At 40.1% G+C, this 17,947-nt stretch overlaps 1 protein-coding gene across 8 annotated transcripts in view; it reads right to left on the reverse strand.

Annotated features, from left to right (window-relative positions):
- The window catches only part of DPF3 (double PHD fingers 3), a 318,642-nt gene that overhangs the window by 278,821 nt on the left and 21,874 nt on the right, over window positions 1-17,947 (reverse strand). Inside the window, exon 1 of one of the 8 annotated variants that reach the window (XM_068254107.1) lies at window positions 4,291-4,491. The exons of the other annotated variants lie outside the window; for them this stretch is intronic. The gene's annotated coding sequence lies outside the window, so the exon portion shown is untranslated. Of the gene's footprint in view, window positions 1-4,290; window positions 4,492-17,947 lie in introns of those variants that run through there. 8 annotated transcript variants of the gene reach the window in all.

Here is a 17,947-nt window from a genome sequence, read left to right on the forward strand (position 1 = left end):
GTCTTGTATGAAAGGAATCATTCTGTTGGCTATTTTTGCCAACAAATTAAGCCACTGTTAACTGATTAAGTTCGTTTAATCATTAAGGATTAGAATCTTGCCCTCTTTCAGGACTGTACTGTATACTTCCAATGACTATCTGGAAAGGTGTAACTTAAATTAACGGTATTAGCTAGATTTGAAAGGCTATATACCACCAGGTCTTGAGTCTTTGCTGTTTGGTAGTGACTTAATTGCTTCCATTATTTCTTCCTAATCTGAATCACTTTTTAGATATTTTAGTTTATTTTTAGGGAGGAGCTTAAGTAACCTTATAAACCTCTTGATGTTAGCGGTTCTACTATTTTTTTTTTTCTGTCTCTTTAGCTCTCAAATTATAAAGCTTGAAACAGAAATCCAAGAAAAATGTTAAATTTCCTAATGCAGTAAATATGTATTTGCCTTTGCCATTTTCACTATAGGGAAATATTGTATTGGATTTTGTTTTCAGCTGAGTTTAATTAATTACATTTTGTTAGTAACTGGTATACATGAGGACTGTAAAATTGTGCCTTAGCCCTTCAGCAGCTAATTTATTTAGAGGCATGCAAGTGCTCCAGGCCAATTTATTTTATTTCTTCTGTGTCAAATTACCTAGCTTCTAATTAGTACTGTTATGTGTGTTTATGGCCACCTCTCTCTAGGGGGCAGTGTGAGGCGATTAAAGAGGACTTCTGCTTTCAGTTTCTATGAGAGAGAGAGAGAGAGAGAGAGAGAGAGAGAGAGGCCAGATGCAATTCACTTTTTCAACTGAGTTTTCTCCTAGGTGATATTTTTAAACTGGTCAATAAAATGCCTTTTAAGCCACCAGAGAGCAAGAAAATACTTAAATGTTGATAGTACTTTTTCACCTACTTTTTTAGTTGAAAAGTTATTTTAAATTGAAGATGAAAAAGTATCTCCTGGGAGAAAAGTCAGGTGAAAAAGTGAATTGCATATGGCCCTAAGTGTTATATCCAGAGTCCCATGGGCAAGACAGAGCACATCCTTAACATCAGTGCAACTTCTGTGATGATAGAATTAAAACAAACCTCTGTAATTGAAAGCTCTGAAATTGAGAATGGCAGTATATCAGAAGACTCCAAATTATAGGGTAAATCCTGAGATACTACAGGGAAACAACCCCTTTTCACATGTGACAAGGGTTGTTTCCGTTATCGAAACAGTATAAGATTAATTCTGATCTTAGCTTATGTTCTCAGGAGCATGGGGGGGGGGGGGGCTCTAGAAATTGGTTTTCACAATAGAAGAGTGAGATCTATTTATACACATGTTGCAAATCCACCATCACAAAAATAGCATTAAATAAAACAGCATTTTATTTATAACTTTTCAGTTGTTCACCTGCACCCTGCATAAGCAGTACAGACAATCTAGCAGTAATGAGAGCATGCTTCTATAAAAGCATGCTAGCAAGCCTTTCTAGGAGTGCTTTGTTACTGCCGGTATTCCTATAGCAAAAGTTCCCTCCTACTGTGGTCTGGAATTGCAGGAAATGGATTACTGGCAGAGTTATCTTCTTCAAAATAAAAATATTAAGTCAGAAATGAAAATGCAGACCTGTATAGATATAGAAAGGTATATACTCACTTGCTGTTTACAGTGAAGGAAAAAAGGATTATAAACTTTGACAGGCGTAAGTATACAAGTCTCCTGCATTAATCATGGTATTACACGTCACCCAGAGAACGGATCTGAAACTTCTGATATGGTGGCAAAAACACCACATAAGAAGGCACAATCCAAAGGACTCAACAGTAATTAATTCCACAGGTGGATCCTTCCGAGCAAAGCTGGCAAGCAAAGTACCAAACTATGGGCCTGATGCATGAAAAAATAAACCAACATCCTTGCCAGAATAAGAGCCAGCCCTCTCTCTTCATAACTGATACTAAAGGCTTCTAAGGACTTTCTATAACCAGGCAACAGCAAACACTGTATTGGGGGCTTCTATAGCAGACATCCTAAGCAGCTGCCAATATGGATTAAACAACAGATTAAAAGACTAATAAAGCCTTTGCTTGAGAGTGTGTGTGTGTGGTGTGTGTGGTGTGTGTGGTGTGTGTGGTGTGTGGTGTGTGTGGTGTGTGTGTGTGTGTGTGTGTGTGTGTGTGTGTGTGTGTGTGTGTGTGTGTGTGTGTGTGTGTGTGTGTGTGTGTGTGTGTGTGTGTGTGTGTGTGTGTGTGTGTGTGTTCATAAAATTGACCTATAAACAGTTTCTTTAATGAGCACTTGGACATTAAAAATAATATTGCTGACCGGGGGGGTAATTTTTGTATTAGCAAAATTCATAGTAGAAACACACACACATAATATATCTATCTATCTATCTATCTATCTATCTATCTATATTCCTTCCTTCTCACTTTCTTTCTAGGTTTTATCGCAATATTATTGCCAGTGTCTATATATCCTTGATTACGAGCAACCCCCCACCACCATACTCTTGTCCAATAGAGACAGACAGTGCACCCCATCCTCCTAAACAGCTTACTCCCTTGCCTCATTGATTGATGCAAGGTGCAGGTCGCACAAACTGGAAATAGGAGGAAGCTATATACAAATGATGTAACTATGGGGTAGCAGTGGGTGGGGGTATGGCCGGAAGGAGGGCCCAGGATTTCTTCCTTCCTCCTCCACCCCAAAGGTCCCCCTCCTGTGCTATACTGACTGTGTCAGACCAACAGCTAGAACTTACCTCTTCCACTGCTGGGTCTTTGCGGTTGCTGCCGCTGCAGCCACTTGGTGTCCTTTGGTCTGAGCACTCTTCTAAGACTTCCGCACATTGCAGGAAGTCATGTGACGTGTAGAGAAACCGAGATAGAGAGAAAGGCAGAGTCCAAAGGATACTTAGTGGCTGCCCCAGAAGTGCTGGAGAGACTTGACGGTGTCACTGCACTGATCTGTTGGTCTGCCTCTATTTGAATGGACACAGCCAGGGGAACATAGGAGGGAGGGCAGCACCCTGGCCTCTCCACCCCACCAAGCACCAGGTGGAGTGGGACTGAATGTAGGAAGGAAGGGGGACACCGTGGTGCATAGGTACACCCCTGCTATGCATATTGCTGCAAGGGAATGTACGGCCCATACAATTGTATGGTCATAATGACAGTTCTGCGTCGTAAGGTAACACGTTACCCAAACTATTTCTACAGTGTATTTCTGCATAATAGGTGTGATAACGAGCATACCATACTGATTGTTCATGAAAACGAATGTACAGAGTGTGAGTTACGTTACATCCATGTTGCAGCGTGGTAATACCAAAGATCGCACACAAAATGTCCAGCAGAGGTGGTAGATGCAGGAACAAGTAGCCAAAGTCCATCCAAGTATCCAAAGATACCATTTTAGCACGAACATTTTATTGCTCCATCTCCATATACACACAATCAATCGATCATTTTGAAGCCGCACAGGGTCCCCTTTGTCAAGGAACAGTTATGATCTATGTATTTGGATGGTGGGGTTTACAAGCATGGACCCATGAGGTTTTTAAGTTCAGTTTAAATGTAAAGTATACATGCAAGGTGGCCAGTGTGCATAAATACCTATGAAAATTACTCTAAGTAGGTAAATTAATGCAACAGGTGAAACACATAAGCTTAAAGGAATACTATCGATACCCAAGTGTTCTAAAAAATAACAGTGTGCAAATAATGTCTAAGTAGCTGTGTAAACATTTTCCTATTTTTCATGTTAAATATCAGAGGCAAAAGCTGTAATTTATTGAGGGTAGGATTAGCTATATTGGGACAAATCAATTGCAGAAGGGGTGTCTGCTTCGATGCACAGCCAGAGGTGCATATTAGACTTCAGAAAGCAAATATCAAACATATCAAACTCTGAAAGCAAAAACAGTATGAAAAAGTTGTGACAATTAGTTACACTTCAGCCAGAAACACAGGACACAGGAGCTGCAGCTGTTGGGAGCTCTCCCTCTGTCATACACAGAGCTACACATAGAGTTAACTGATCAAGTGTGAAGGGAATTTCCCCTCTCCTCATGGCTCAGTCAGCCGTCAGTTTTGGAGTCAGTAAGGTTTGAATGTAATTTGATAACAGTAAACAAAGAAGTTGCTACTAAAATGTATACACCAGTACTTAGCAGCACTTCCCAAACAATTCCTGTGTCAATTGAAAAAAAAAATATGTGAATCGATAGTATTCCTTTAAAGCAAACCTGTGTGCATGCATTCACATTATGTAGCTGATTTTTGACAAATATAGTGGCAATAAGGACATACCTACCCCTTTATTTGTGGTCCATAGACTTTACTGATTTAGGTTTTCAGTCGGTCATTAGGAAACGGGAAGTCTCTGGCTCTGTGTCCTGTATTTGCCTTCTTCAGTGTATGTGCGATACTGTGAAACCATTAGGCCTGGTTCACATGGGTACCAGCTACGTGAAAGTGCTTGGCAAGTCAGTGGAGAGAAAGCCCATATGACTGTGGCTACAGCTGCAATCAAGAGCAACATGTGGTTTCTTGTTGCCAGGTAACCATGCGTTTCAAGCTTTGAGAGGTGAGAGGTTAGAAAGTCTGCCATTCAGCTACAATAAATTGCAGCCGGAAGATACTTACTAGCCTGCACACCAGAGGCAATACTGACCAGCAAATGAGCGGTTCAGCCATCCCTATGAAACTAGCCTTTACCCTGCTTTCAAATGTCATTCGTAACTGACTAGTAACTATGAGCACCAGCAAACACACCTCATACACAAGGCCCAGGGCATAAGTTTTTTTTCACACTCAAAGGAATAGCTTTTCTAAGTTAAAGGATATCCAGTGTTTACTAATCTTGTTATGATTTCACAATTTATCTTACATAATAAAAAGGTCTAGTTATTGCAATTTCTATACTGGTTGGAAAAAGTTTTTCAGTTCCCTTTCCTGAAAACACCAGATAGTGGATCTGAATGGGTGCATAGACAAGAAATTAAACCCAGAGTGTTTTAAAATTTTCCCCCAACTTCCCCAAACATAAAATTAAAGAGACTAACAACATTTTCAGCCTTATTTCTTCTATCCTATAAGTTCCTATACCTGTTCTAATGTGGTCTGTCTTACTGCAGCCTTTCCTAGTTACACAGTGGCTGTATTATCTCGGTTATATAATCTTATCTTCTTTCCTCTGACGACTGTTGGGCTCAGGCACTCAGGCTGGAATGTGCTGCACTGCTTGTGATATCATAGAAGCTATACACACCCTCTCCCTGCCCCCTGCAGGCTCTGTGTAAGTCAGAGACTGAGCTTCTCTCAGCCTATCACACTCTGGTTAGCAGCCATGTCTTGTTTGTAAACACTGCCTAAAACTGGCAATTACAAGTCAGGATCGCAGCAGGGAGTGGCAGAAACAGCATGGAGGGGCCCAGGAGAACATAATGAATAGAATGGTATGCTTTTTATTGTAAGAAAAATAAAAACACAGGCAAATAAGACACCAATTGTTTTATTAGATTTGCCAACCATGGCCTGCCTGATGTATAAGGAACTGGAGGAATGAAATATAAAATTGACTGATATTTTCTGTCCTCTTTGATTTCAATCTGTCCTCTGATTTCCAATAAGCAAGATTTAAAAAAAGAATAGAGGTGTTGCTGACAGTATGGGTTACATTTCTCAGTAATACTGTGTCATCTAATCAGTGACACAGTTTTAGGAGGAAGCAAAAGAAATGAATGTTTACAGGTCCATAAGCAACATATGCAGTATTTATAAAATGTAATTAAAAGTTGCAATTGTTTAAAAGACAGGTATGACCAACAGGATATAAAATCCAAAAATAACGTCAATGTGCAGATAAGCCTGTCACTGCACATTGATGTGACATTTTAATTTTATATAGTTTGTCATTCTGTTGCTTTATCCTAATATTGTGTAAAGCCTGGTACACACCATGCAATTTCCCATCAGATGGGTCGATAGATAATTTGACAGATTCGATCGGATTTCAGTTTTTCTGATCACTTCTATGCAAATCGATCAGAAGAACAATCTGAAATCAGATCGGACCTGTTGGAAATTATTTATTCAACCCATCTGACGGGAAATTGCATGGTGTGTACCAGGCTTTACAGTATAGGTTCTTAACCTTGGCCTGAACAGTGCATATTTTGTGAATCTACGGGGAAACCCAGCTAATTAGTTTAATCAGTGTTTAAAATCACCTGGGAGTGAAATACACAAAACACAGGCTGTTGAAAGGGCCAGGGGACAGGTTTGAGAACTTCTAGACTACAGCAATCATCAGATAGTGTCTATTTTCAAAGCTGAAATTAAATAGACAAAAAAAAAAACCACACAGCCTAAAGGCCTGAGTACACTGTACTAAGCAACAAAAGGTAGACATGCATTACAAAGTCGCATGGCACCTGCATTGCTTGCTGCTGCATAGGTGCCACAATCAACTGTGCTGAATAGGACAGCTCTGTGCTACACTCAAAAAGCATGAAGCAGTGCGCTGTGAAGATGCACTGCTGCGCAACGCAGAAGTGTTTCCATCAGACAGTGTGATCCATGCACTGATTTCCTTGCACATCGCACACTGAAATCCAATCAGCAATATGGCAGAGTGCTCAGGCTCTAAACATATCTTACACACACAAATTTCTTTGTTAGATTAGCTCACCTCATATTTGCCAAGGCATCCCCCATCTTGCCAGTCATTAGAAAAATAATGATTTTTGCAGGGAGTGGTAGGTTGATAGACCTGCCACTATACTAAGCAATTCAAAATTAGCATGACAGAGGAGCAATCCATTTTCAGGCAAATCTGATCAAGATAGAGTGCTGCAGTGTAGTTCAGTCATTTATCCCGAGATCAATTTTTAACTGGGAATAATTGATTGTATTGTAATATTGGCCACTATCAACCAATTTATATGCAGTTTTAATCACTGTAATTGCTATGAAACAAAGTAATGCTTTTGTTTTATTTTTTAAATACGTAATCTCTGCAATCTAGGTAACTCTCCTCAATACGCAAGTCCGTAAAAAAAAGATGTACACTTTCCAGACACTAGTGGGCTCAGCACTCAATAAGGATGTACCACATGGCCGAGCGGTACACGTGCTCATGATCCTAAAACGCACGTAGAAGGAGTGTTTGGATAATGTTTAAACTAAGTGCAGAAATGTGAACATGCCCATATTATTATAGTTGATTTATAAAGCACTAACATATAACCGCACGTGCTAACATATACACAAGTAGTATACTATTGTATGGGCAAGTATGTTCACATGCAGCAATGCACACATTAGGAACGCATCCTTATTCATCCCCCACCCCACGTTGGGGAAACCTGTTGTGGTGATGGTGAAGTCAAAATTGAAAAAGTACCTTAGTTGCAACAGTAAGTAGAACTACTGTAAATGACAATGTAGAGAAACCTCTCTAGCAGCCAAATATTTAGGAGAGAAGGAAAAAAAAAAAGTTGCAGGAAATTGCTGAGGCCTTCAGTTGCACATGTGAAGAAACTTAAGACTGGGTTTCCATTAGTACCAAGGGTTTGTCTTGGAGACCAGTGCCTGCACTTGTACAGCGTGATTACACAACCGAATACCTGTAGCCGTGCCATGCTTGGCTATAGAGATTCAGATGTTTTGTCCAGAATTCCGAAGCAGCACTTCAGTTTGTTTTCACGTGCGCAAATTTGGAAGCAGCCCATTGATTTAAATAGGCTGCAATTCCAAATTTGAATTCATGTGTGTGAACTCATACAAGATCAACCCTAGTGGAAAGAGAAAGAGAGGGGAAAATGAGAATACAATGGAGTACTAAGTATTGCAAAATGTGCTTAGCAGATCTTTCACCTTTAGTAACCACAGGTGTTTGGGTTCAACTGTTTTGTTTTTCTGGTAAAGCAAAATAAAAATCAGTAGCTGAAAACCACTGTGTGAACCCTCTTAATAAACGTGAGTAAACAGAAAACCACTGTTTCCCCCCTCTTAGAAGTGGCAAGTCTATGCTATGATCAACTGCATGGAAAATGCTAGCACAAAGCAGCTGGGGCAAACAGGTGATAATCAGTTTGAAAAATCACAACCATACTTTGTCAAGTGTCAGGAGAGTTGCTTATGGACTGCAAGAAGATCCCTCATGTATAACTAAAAACCCTACTATAAGGTAGCAGTTGAATTAAATAAAAAAATTTGTGATATTACACAACTTTCTAAATAAGAAATAACCCTTTAAACATGTTTTAGAACTAAATAAAGTCAAAATAGACCTGAAACAAACAAAAATGTGGAAAGCCCATAGGAATATCATTTTATGGCATTGCTGATATTATGCATTGCAACGCAACAGACTCGGTATGGAAGGGCCCTTTATATCGCAATCAAAGAAGCAAATAGCACACTATTGTTTTCAATATAGCCACAGAAAAACACAACAGCCTTTTGTTCAAGTGATCCTGTAATGAAAGGGATATGAAAGCTACCATGACCCTTTAAAACTATTCCGGCTGCCACTGTCCTGCTGCTCTTATGATGGGAATGCACTATAAGTTTTTTTTTTTGGGCAGATAGATGGCTTGATAGATAGTTTCCAACAGGTCTGATCGGATTTTGATCAGAAAAACGATCCGGAAGTAAATCTGCTAAAAAAAAAAAACACAAAAAAAAAACAAAAACAAAACAAAAAAAACAATCTTAATGTGTACTCCCAGCATAATGCTTCCAATAATTTTACACCACAGACCCAGGAGTATGCTGATCAGGTGCTCTGACTAGAAGTTGCCAGCACTAACTGCATGCTTGTGTCAAGTGTGATTCAGATTCTACTGAAGCCAGAAAGATCAGCATGATGGCCAGGCAATTGGCATGATTTATAAGGAAATACAGCAGATTTCCTATCCCCTTCACTAGGGGTCTCACATTAAAATACTACTATACATTCCAAATATGACGCACTGACTTTCTCTCCCCATTTTTAGGGCAGAAAAAGTATTTTATAATCGGAGAAATACAGTAATTACATTAGATTAGTAACTGGTATCAACACAGTGCTGGCAGACCTGTCTTATGAGGTCTCATGCTGTCTCCTGAATGAATATCCTCTCAATGGAACAAGTCAGAGAAATGCCCCTCTAAGCTTTCCTCTTCGCCAATTCATCCTTACTTTCTAGGCACCAGAATATACAAAGCATACTTATTGCAGGTTACCTTATGAGTAATAGAAGTATGCTTTGTATGAGTATGAATGTACATTAACGGCACAAGAAAATGACAGATGATAGGCTCCTTTTCCACAGACGGCTGAACTGCGCGCTTGTCAAGCAGTTCAGCCTCCCAGCTACTGGCTGTGAGCACCTTCCTGATGCAATTTCATGCCGCCAAATGGCAGCATTTGTTACACCATGTATGTCATCATTTGACTCGTGGTGGTGTTACCCAGCGGCAAAGAAAACGCAACTTGAGTCTGAGTACAGCCTCAGGTGTGACTCCATAAGGGAAGCAAGTGCCTGAAGCAGGGTAGCAGATGACAGGTGGTAAATCCACCACCTTCAGCCTCTAATGGAAAAAGCTCCTTACACTGGTCAAATGGTTTTTCAACATGGTACTACAGTTTTGTGCATAGTCTACTTTATACATACACCAGGGGTGGACACATTTGTATGGAATTAAGAAGAAAGTGTGTGTGTGTGTGGGGGGGGGGGGGGAGATTTATCAGCCATGATGTGCACTTAAAGGGGAACTGAAGAGAGAGGTATATGGAGGCTGCCAGGTTTATTTCCTTTAAAGTAATACCAGTTGCCTGGCAGCCCTGCTGATCCTCTGCCTCTAATACTATTAGCCATAGCCCCTGAACAAGCATGCAGCAGATCAGGTGTTTCAGACTTTAAAATCAGATCTGACAAGACTAGCTGCATGCTTGTTTCTGGTGTTATTCAGATACTACTGCAGAGAAATAGACCAGCAGGGCTGCCAGGCAACTGGTATTGATTAAAAGGAAATAAACATGACAGCCTCCTTATACCTCTTACTTCAGTTCCCCTTTAACACATGCTGTATATTCATTTATGCAAGATACTAGTTAGCACTCTTGTTTATAATACTTGAATTCTGGATTCATGTCTTGCCAGGAACAGTGTTAATGTTCACTGGGTTTGTGTGGGTTTTCTCCTGGTGCACTGGCTTCCTCCCACTGGCAGGTTAGTATACATTTATGCAGCACTGACACATTTTCCATTGCTTTACAGACTGCATTATCCAATTCATATCACTAATTATCACCACAGAGGATCTCACATGCTGATGTTCTTCCCACAGACTTTTGCCCCTACTATAGTCTATGGATTATTTCACATTTTGGAGGAGAGGGAAGAGCCCATAAAGCTTACCAATACCAGTTGGGGTCCTGACCAGGCTTTGAGCCTGGATTCCTATCCAGTGCAGCAAGGCAAGAGTGATAGCCAGTTGCAACACTAAACTGTATAGCCTACTGTATAACAAACACAAATTTCACATATGGAAAACATAAGTACACCCTGCACTAACATTAAAATGTACCCGTTTACAAGTAAATGATTTTGCAAAAAGGACCCTGTAAAAACGTTATTTAGACCTCATAAGTTTACTACGCATTGGCCAACATTCACATGGAAAAAAAAAAAAAAATCAGCTCTGTAAAATACCGCATTCAGTATTTTAGACTTATTTACTAATTCACAAAGCTCTTCACAGGTGTGGTAGAAGTTCATTGATTTACCCAATGTTCTGTGCAGTGACAGCATTTCAATAGTAAAAGGCATCCCCAACATCCCTTTAGAACGTACATGTTTCTTATAGCTTCTCTGCTCCCTCTGAATCTGTCAATTTGTTTTTCTTAACATTTTATTTTAATTGCCACAGCTTAGATTAACTGATAGAAACATTGCCATGATCGGGTGATTTCCCCACTTGCTCTTCCACATCTTTAAATAGGAACCTAAAGAGGAACCTAATATGTCCAAAGGGCTGCAGGGAAAGCCTCTCTTGTTCCTGCTCCCTTTCCTCTGCTGCCTGGGGGGGGGGGGGGGGGGTAAAACAGTTTGTTCCTCCCAGAAGGCTTCAGATCCTATCAGCAAGGAGATAGGGTCTTGCAGGAGACAGGGGCTGTTATTGGCTCTCTGCTCATGCCAGTCTTTGGATATCCACTCTGAATTATTGTGGAGGCTGGTTTTCGACACCTGAGAGCTGCCGGTAATCAGCAAACATAACTCTTCGCTTTACCGCATGCTCAGATCTTTGTGAAGTGACATTTGCTGGCATTTATTGAGGTGTTTACCGCACAAATCTGTTATTTTCCTCACTACTCAGTAATTTTAGCTTGCCATGAGATAACAGCATTAGTGAATTGACATTTCACTAAATGATCAGTAAAAATCAGCTGTTTTCTGTATTACTGCATGCGGTAAAGCTTTGTGAATGCTGCCCATTATGCTACTGAAGAATGTGGGATCACCATGCCTAGAGTAAAACAGTTACAGGTGCCCATGTCTACATGCAGATACTGTGCTGGCCATGATTCAAACCTGACACTCTAGCATCGCAAAATTCTAGCATCGCAAAACTGCTAGCCTTTTAAGCACTGTGATGCTAAAGCCTGGTACACACATCCAATTCTCATTGGCCAATTTTAACACCTTTATTTACCTAAATTTAATTTGGGGAGTGATTATTACTTAATTATGGGTTACATCTAGGGGATTGTGCTTTGTATAAAATATTTTGCAATAAATCTTTTTGTATATTGGTATAATTATGGTGGCCTGAGGACCTTTCTTTTTGCTCTAATTAATTTGATTTCAGTATTCAGGTGGGCCCCACCCTATATTGTTCAGGGATATTAACCAAATTTATGAAGCACCATTGCTTTCTCATTTATTATTGTTCTCAATTTTAACACCTCCATGTAACATGAGATTTTGAATACTATGAACAGATTGTGTAGGTAAACTCTCATACTCCATGGAAGTGGTGGCATTGGCCAATCAAAATTGGATGTGTGTACCAGGCTTAAAGTGGCACACACTCATCCAATATATCACCACTTCAACGTAGTATGAAGGCCAACAGATTTTGAATACTATCAATACTGTAGATTCTGTAGGCAAGCTCTCACTACATGGAAGTGGTATAACTGGTTGAATGTGAGCATGCACCCTAAAGCCTGGTACACACCTTAAACTGATTGGTCAATCAGTGACCAATTTTCCACCTCCATGTAGTATAATGGTTTACCTACACAATCTGCTCATAGTATTCATAATCTGTTCTCTCATACTACAAGGAAGTGGTAAAATTGGTCAATTGATTGGCCAATCATAACTGAAAGTGTGTACTAGGCTTTAGACTAGGATCCTTGGGAAGAGATATACAAGTACTCTATAGGACACTGTACAAATAGATTTTTTTGTAATTTTTGCTGTGCCTTTAACTGCCCTGTCCTGTAAGTTTTGCACACACAACGTATACGTAATTTCTGAATGCAAGCCTAGCTTCCCAGTGACACGGATTGATTTGCATAGTTCTTCACTGTCCTGAAGCATTGTGGGGGTTATTTCTGTGAATACATGCAAATACCTTCTGTCTAAGGAAGGCAAAATTAATACATGGATTAGTCTTTATGAGGCGTTGATTTTAGCTTACTTTTGCTCCTTTACAGACATATTAACTGCTCTAGTTTTTCACAATGTAACTGTCTGTATCCCCTTTATTCCCCAAGTCCTGCCATATCAATCAATGCCATACAACGATGAAGGATAAAACCGCCTGAAGCAGCTGTCTGCAAGATGGATTAAATGGCTCGGTAAAATTAATAGGCTATAGGTGTGCTATAAACCAAATGTTCTGGATGCATGCCAAGCTTTTCATAACACTGAGGTAGGGTTCACACTTGTTAAAATTTGAATGCGCAAAATGTGTTTGCTGCACATCTAATGAAAGTCAAATGAAGGATCGCATTTTTCTACAAAAATTTACAAAATTGCATTTGCGGTTTTACACATGCGAAAAAAAATGTATATTGTTGATCTTTGCTCTTTGTTAGCATCACCCTTTGACATTTAGGTTATCAAGCCCATTGGGAGGTCTCAAGAAGGTTAGCGCTCTAGTTTCTTGTCCATTGTGGTGTATGTCCCATTGTGACTGCTCTGTATCATGCCTCAGCATCCATTGCCAAAGTAGGGACCACCAGAATTAGACTGGCCTTGACTTTGGGTCCTTTATGTCCATGGAACCGACAGTCATTGTTTTCATTGGAAGTTCTGTATGTGGCATTCACTGGCTTCAAGGCTGTTTAATATTAGTTCTAAGTTAACTGGTTCCACACATTGTGAGCCTTTTGAAGGACAGTAAGTGATGTGAATGACTCCATGCACTCTAATGCTCTGTGCTATACAAATACAATAAATAAAAATAGTGACACGAATGTTGCTTCAGGTACTTGCAGACATGATTTAATTTTTGCACTATAGATGTAGTCTCAGCAGACCTTGTTTTATGAGGTCTCAAATTTAAAGTGAAACTACAGTAACCATAACAGTGAATAAGATGAAGGTTCTAAGCTCTCTACAGCAGAAAATATACAGTTTCGGAAGGTGTTCTCCATGACATGAAGTGCAGGGTAGATAACACTATAAGAAGTGATGACTTTAATTTTGTTTCCAAACTTCAAAAAAAAAAAAAAAATCTGGCAAGTTTTACTGTCGGTTTGTCATCAGAGAGATTCCCTTGACTTCGTGTTGTCGCTGCCCTGACAAGAAATGCATGAATCTTTGTCCTGGGGTGCCCTCTGCGGCTGTCTATCCTGGAGGCTACCCAATACTGGGGGTCACATCTGGCTACCTGATACTTGCGCACCTCTGGCTACCTGATACTTGCGCACCTCTGGCTAACTACTGGGGGGGTTCCTCTGGCTACCCATATTGTTTTTGGAAAAGTTGGGGCAGGGGGGGGCGATGTTTGGCAGTTAGCCCACAGTTTGATATGGGGGCCAGTGTGAAAGGCACACTGGCCACTCTGTGTGTGGTTAGGGTTCTTCCTTGATTTTCCAACTAGCCCCTGCACACATCCCCACCACACCACTGTGGTCTTTTACCCTCAACATACATCCCACCGGTCCCCAGAGAAATGTTCATATAGGGAAGCAGTCCTTGGGGAAAAAAAACGGTTGGGGACCACTGCTGTAGTAAATAATGGATCTCTTCCTGGTGCCCATCTCAATACTGCAGCTCTTATCCTATTTCACCTGTTCCTGGCTCTCATCTATTAAGTTATGTGGTCACACTAGCTAGTTTTATTCTAGGCAGATCTAGAACCAGCAGAAATAAATTACTGTGAGGAAAAGGAGACAGTGGACCAGGTCATATACCAAGGAAAATAGCAGTGATGGGGAGGAAAGTAGGCCAGTAATACATGCAAGGCAGTGCTGAACCAGTCATTCGTAACTACTTTTTGTTTTTGTTTGTAATAGGAATTTAAATTAGCAAACAGACTGCAAAGTTATTTCAAAGTACAAAACAACAAGTAAATGTGTTCATTTGTGTCTTCTTAAAAAAAGAATGGCAAGGATTTTTGAAAAATTTGTTAACATTACGTGCCGTGTTTGAGCACTGATGCGTAGATGTCAGTATACTGTACAAATGGCTATAAAAATCTACTGGCAAAAAAAATCCCCCAAAAACAAACTGAAGCTGATCCTGCCACTTCGAAGAACAACTCTTGCTCCGAGCTCTCCTCAGTGTTTAGCTCAATAGAATGCCCCCTGTATCCTCAGAGAGGCCCAGTCACTGGAAACATGCATAGGCCTCAAACAGTGCAGTCCAAACACAGCCACCCCCTCTACACACTGCTGGCCTGCATGGAACGTCTTACTTCGGTGATGTCACAGCCCTTATAAACAGGCATATATGGAAGGAGAGAACATTCTTTTCATTGTAAACAGACTATTCAAGATTTCTTGCAGACCAAATACTGTACTGAGGTTTTGTTCAGTAACAGATGAAAGCGTTAACTCTCGAGTATTATTTTTGCGCAAACATTCATATTTTCACAAACATTTGTAAATGTAGCCTTCTGTCTAGGATTTGATAGTTTGAAACAAAAAAAAAAAACAAAAAACGTATGTTGTATATTTAAATAGAATACTATACATGTGTATGACTGGTTTTCAACGCAGAGAAATTTGTACACCCCTATTCAACGCCTACAGCTCCATGTGTCACCCCCAGCCTGCTCATATTACTTGGGATGATAGGTCACCAAAATTCCTGGTCATTATTATAATTTTTTTATGTATATAGCGCTGTACATAATACAAAACAAATATTGGGAAACAGATACATGAGAAGTGCAACACACTGTACGATCAGCAATACAAGTACAAATACATAGTTGATGTATGGTTTGAGATATAGACAAGACAAGACAAATAACATTTATATTGCGCTTTTCTCCTTGCGGACTCAAAGCGCCAGAGCAGAGCAGCAGCCACTAGGGCGCGCTCTATTGGCAGTAGCAGTGTAAGGGAGACTTGCCAATGGTCTCCTACTGAATTAGTGTCGGCTTACTGAACAGGCAGAGCCGAGATTCGAACCCTGGTCTCCTGTGTCAGAGGCAGAGCCCCTAACCATTACACCATCAGCCAACTGCATATATAAACTATCTGGGCAGCACGGTGGCATAGTGGTAAGCACTCTCGCCTTGCAGCGATGGGTCCCCGGTACAAAACCCAGGGAGGAACTATCTGCACAGAGTTTGTATGTTCTTCCTGTTTCTGCATGGGTTTCTTCTGGGCTCTCTGGTTTCCTTCCACATACCAAAACATACAGATAAGTTAATTGGCTTCCACCTTAATTGGACCTAGACTACAATACATAGACATGGTAGTGATGAGATTGTGAGACCCTCTGAGGGACAGAGACAAGACAATATACTCTGTACAGCGCTGTGGAACAGGTCAGCGCTGTATAAATTCTAAATAATAATAGCTAAAATTGGTACAAGTTCATATAATAAATTAAAGTATATTAAGAAACAATAGGAGGAGGTTCCTGTCCTTGCAAGCTTACATTCTAGATCTTTGTGCAATTGCTAGTGCACTGCGAGCTCGCAAGTAGGACAATGCACACATTACAAGCAAAGTGGTTGTTACCCAGGTAACTCATTTTTCGCTATTTTGGCAACATGTTACTTGCCTGGCTAATTAGTATCTGTAAAATTGCCATGCACTGTGCCTGCACACAGCACTTCACTAAAATTGAGTAAATAAACTCCAACTAACTGCCTCATCGCTGGCAAACCATTCACATTCCCATTTCTGATGTGCAGGCCTTTTTTGTTTCAAAAATTTTGATTTGAAAAGTGAAAAAGACCACTACAAAGTGCAATAAATGACCCCATGCAGGGTCTGGTGGTCAGTAAGTAAGGAGTCATTGGCTACATTAATTGCACATGAAAGAGGCATAGAAAAATACAAAGAACAAATTAAGACATGAAAGGGATGGGTAGGCCTTTTATAAATTAAAAGACCCCTATTGGGAAAATTTGCAAGATTTAAAAACACATACATATATAATGTGCAATGCACATTTCTCCCAGAGTAAAATTAACTTAAAATTACCCTTCTATGTTGCTGACACTTACAGTTGGTAGTAAACTGTGAACAGATTTTGGACTTGGCCATCTCCTCATGTGAGATACTCAGTATTTTGTTGATTCTTTACAAAAGCACTTCCTGGAAAGGATCTATACAAAGATGTCAGTCATCTTCCTTACCCCTTTGCACACTATTTTAGCAGTTGGACTGAGCAACTGCAGTTCAGCAAGTGCTTTTGTAAATAAAGAAATAACCTGGACTCTAACATAAGGACTAATCCAAAACCTGACATATCTGTCAGATTTTCACTACCTACAGTAAGTGAAAGACAGTTTAGTGCAGTTTACTCTAGAGGAAAAAAAAAAATGTACATTTACATGTATGTCTTTATTTTTGCGATAGAGGTCATTTAGTCCAAATCAAGGATACATTTCAAGTATTCTAGTAAAATCTCTTAATGCAACATACTGTATTCTGTTAGGTTACATATACAAACCAAAATCACCTGACACAAAGCATGAACTCTGCATGTTCACAGACTCTACTCACACAAAAGAAGAACAATGTAGAATTCTCTGAAAGGTTGCTGACTTTTTAAAACTCTGGTAACCTGATAAAATCCTTCTCCCAACATGCATAGTTGTGTGGTCTCTAGAATTCATTTTACACACACGATCAAATAATTTTCATGAATACTGTAGAATAGATCACCTAAAAGTAGGCTTTAAAGAGGAGCTGTTAGGTATAGGGTCTCAGAGAAAAAAAACACATATCAGTAGCTAAAGATTGGCTGTACTTACATTACATATGCTTTTCAATGTCCACGTTTGGATTTCACAGAATCTTTATATAGTATTTGCAGAGAATGATGCTCCTGACAGCTCATGGCAGGTTCCATGTTTGTCTGTCTCCTATGAAGCCAAATGTGTCGTCATGTCCTGCCTGCTTCCTGATGATTCACTCACACAAAACATCCGTAATGAATAACACTACTGTGCAGTGAATATTGATTAGCCATGTGGCTAGGAACAATAGCGGACTCCTGCAGTGTACTCTGCCCGGAGATTTTTCACTGCTACGCTGTTGTAACATGAGCCTGTACTTTCTCACTAGCAGCCGAGGGGAGGACCCAAGCAGCCCCAGAATGCTTTGCAGTATGGTATGCGGCCTTTCGTCCTTTTGAGAGCTTGGGTCTAACAGCTTTGCTGATAAGCACACATTAAAAGTAAGAGAGATTTTTAACTTCAGTATTGCTTTTTGGCTTCCTTCTAAACTGTTTAACACAGGAGAATAGAGGTTTAAATTAGCTTTTGCAGCCTGA

The sequence above is a fragment of the Hyperolius riggenbachi genome, chromosome 9, assembly GCF_040937935.1.
Source record: "Hyperolius riggenbachi isolate aHypRig1 chromosome 9, aHypRig1.pri, whole genome shotgun sequence".
NCBI classification, from domain to species: Eukaryota; Metazoa; Chordata; class Amphibia; order Anura; family Hyperoliidae; genus Hyperolius; species Hyperolius riggenbachi.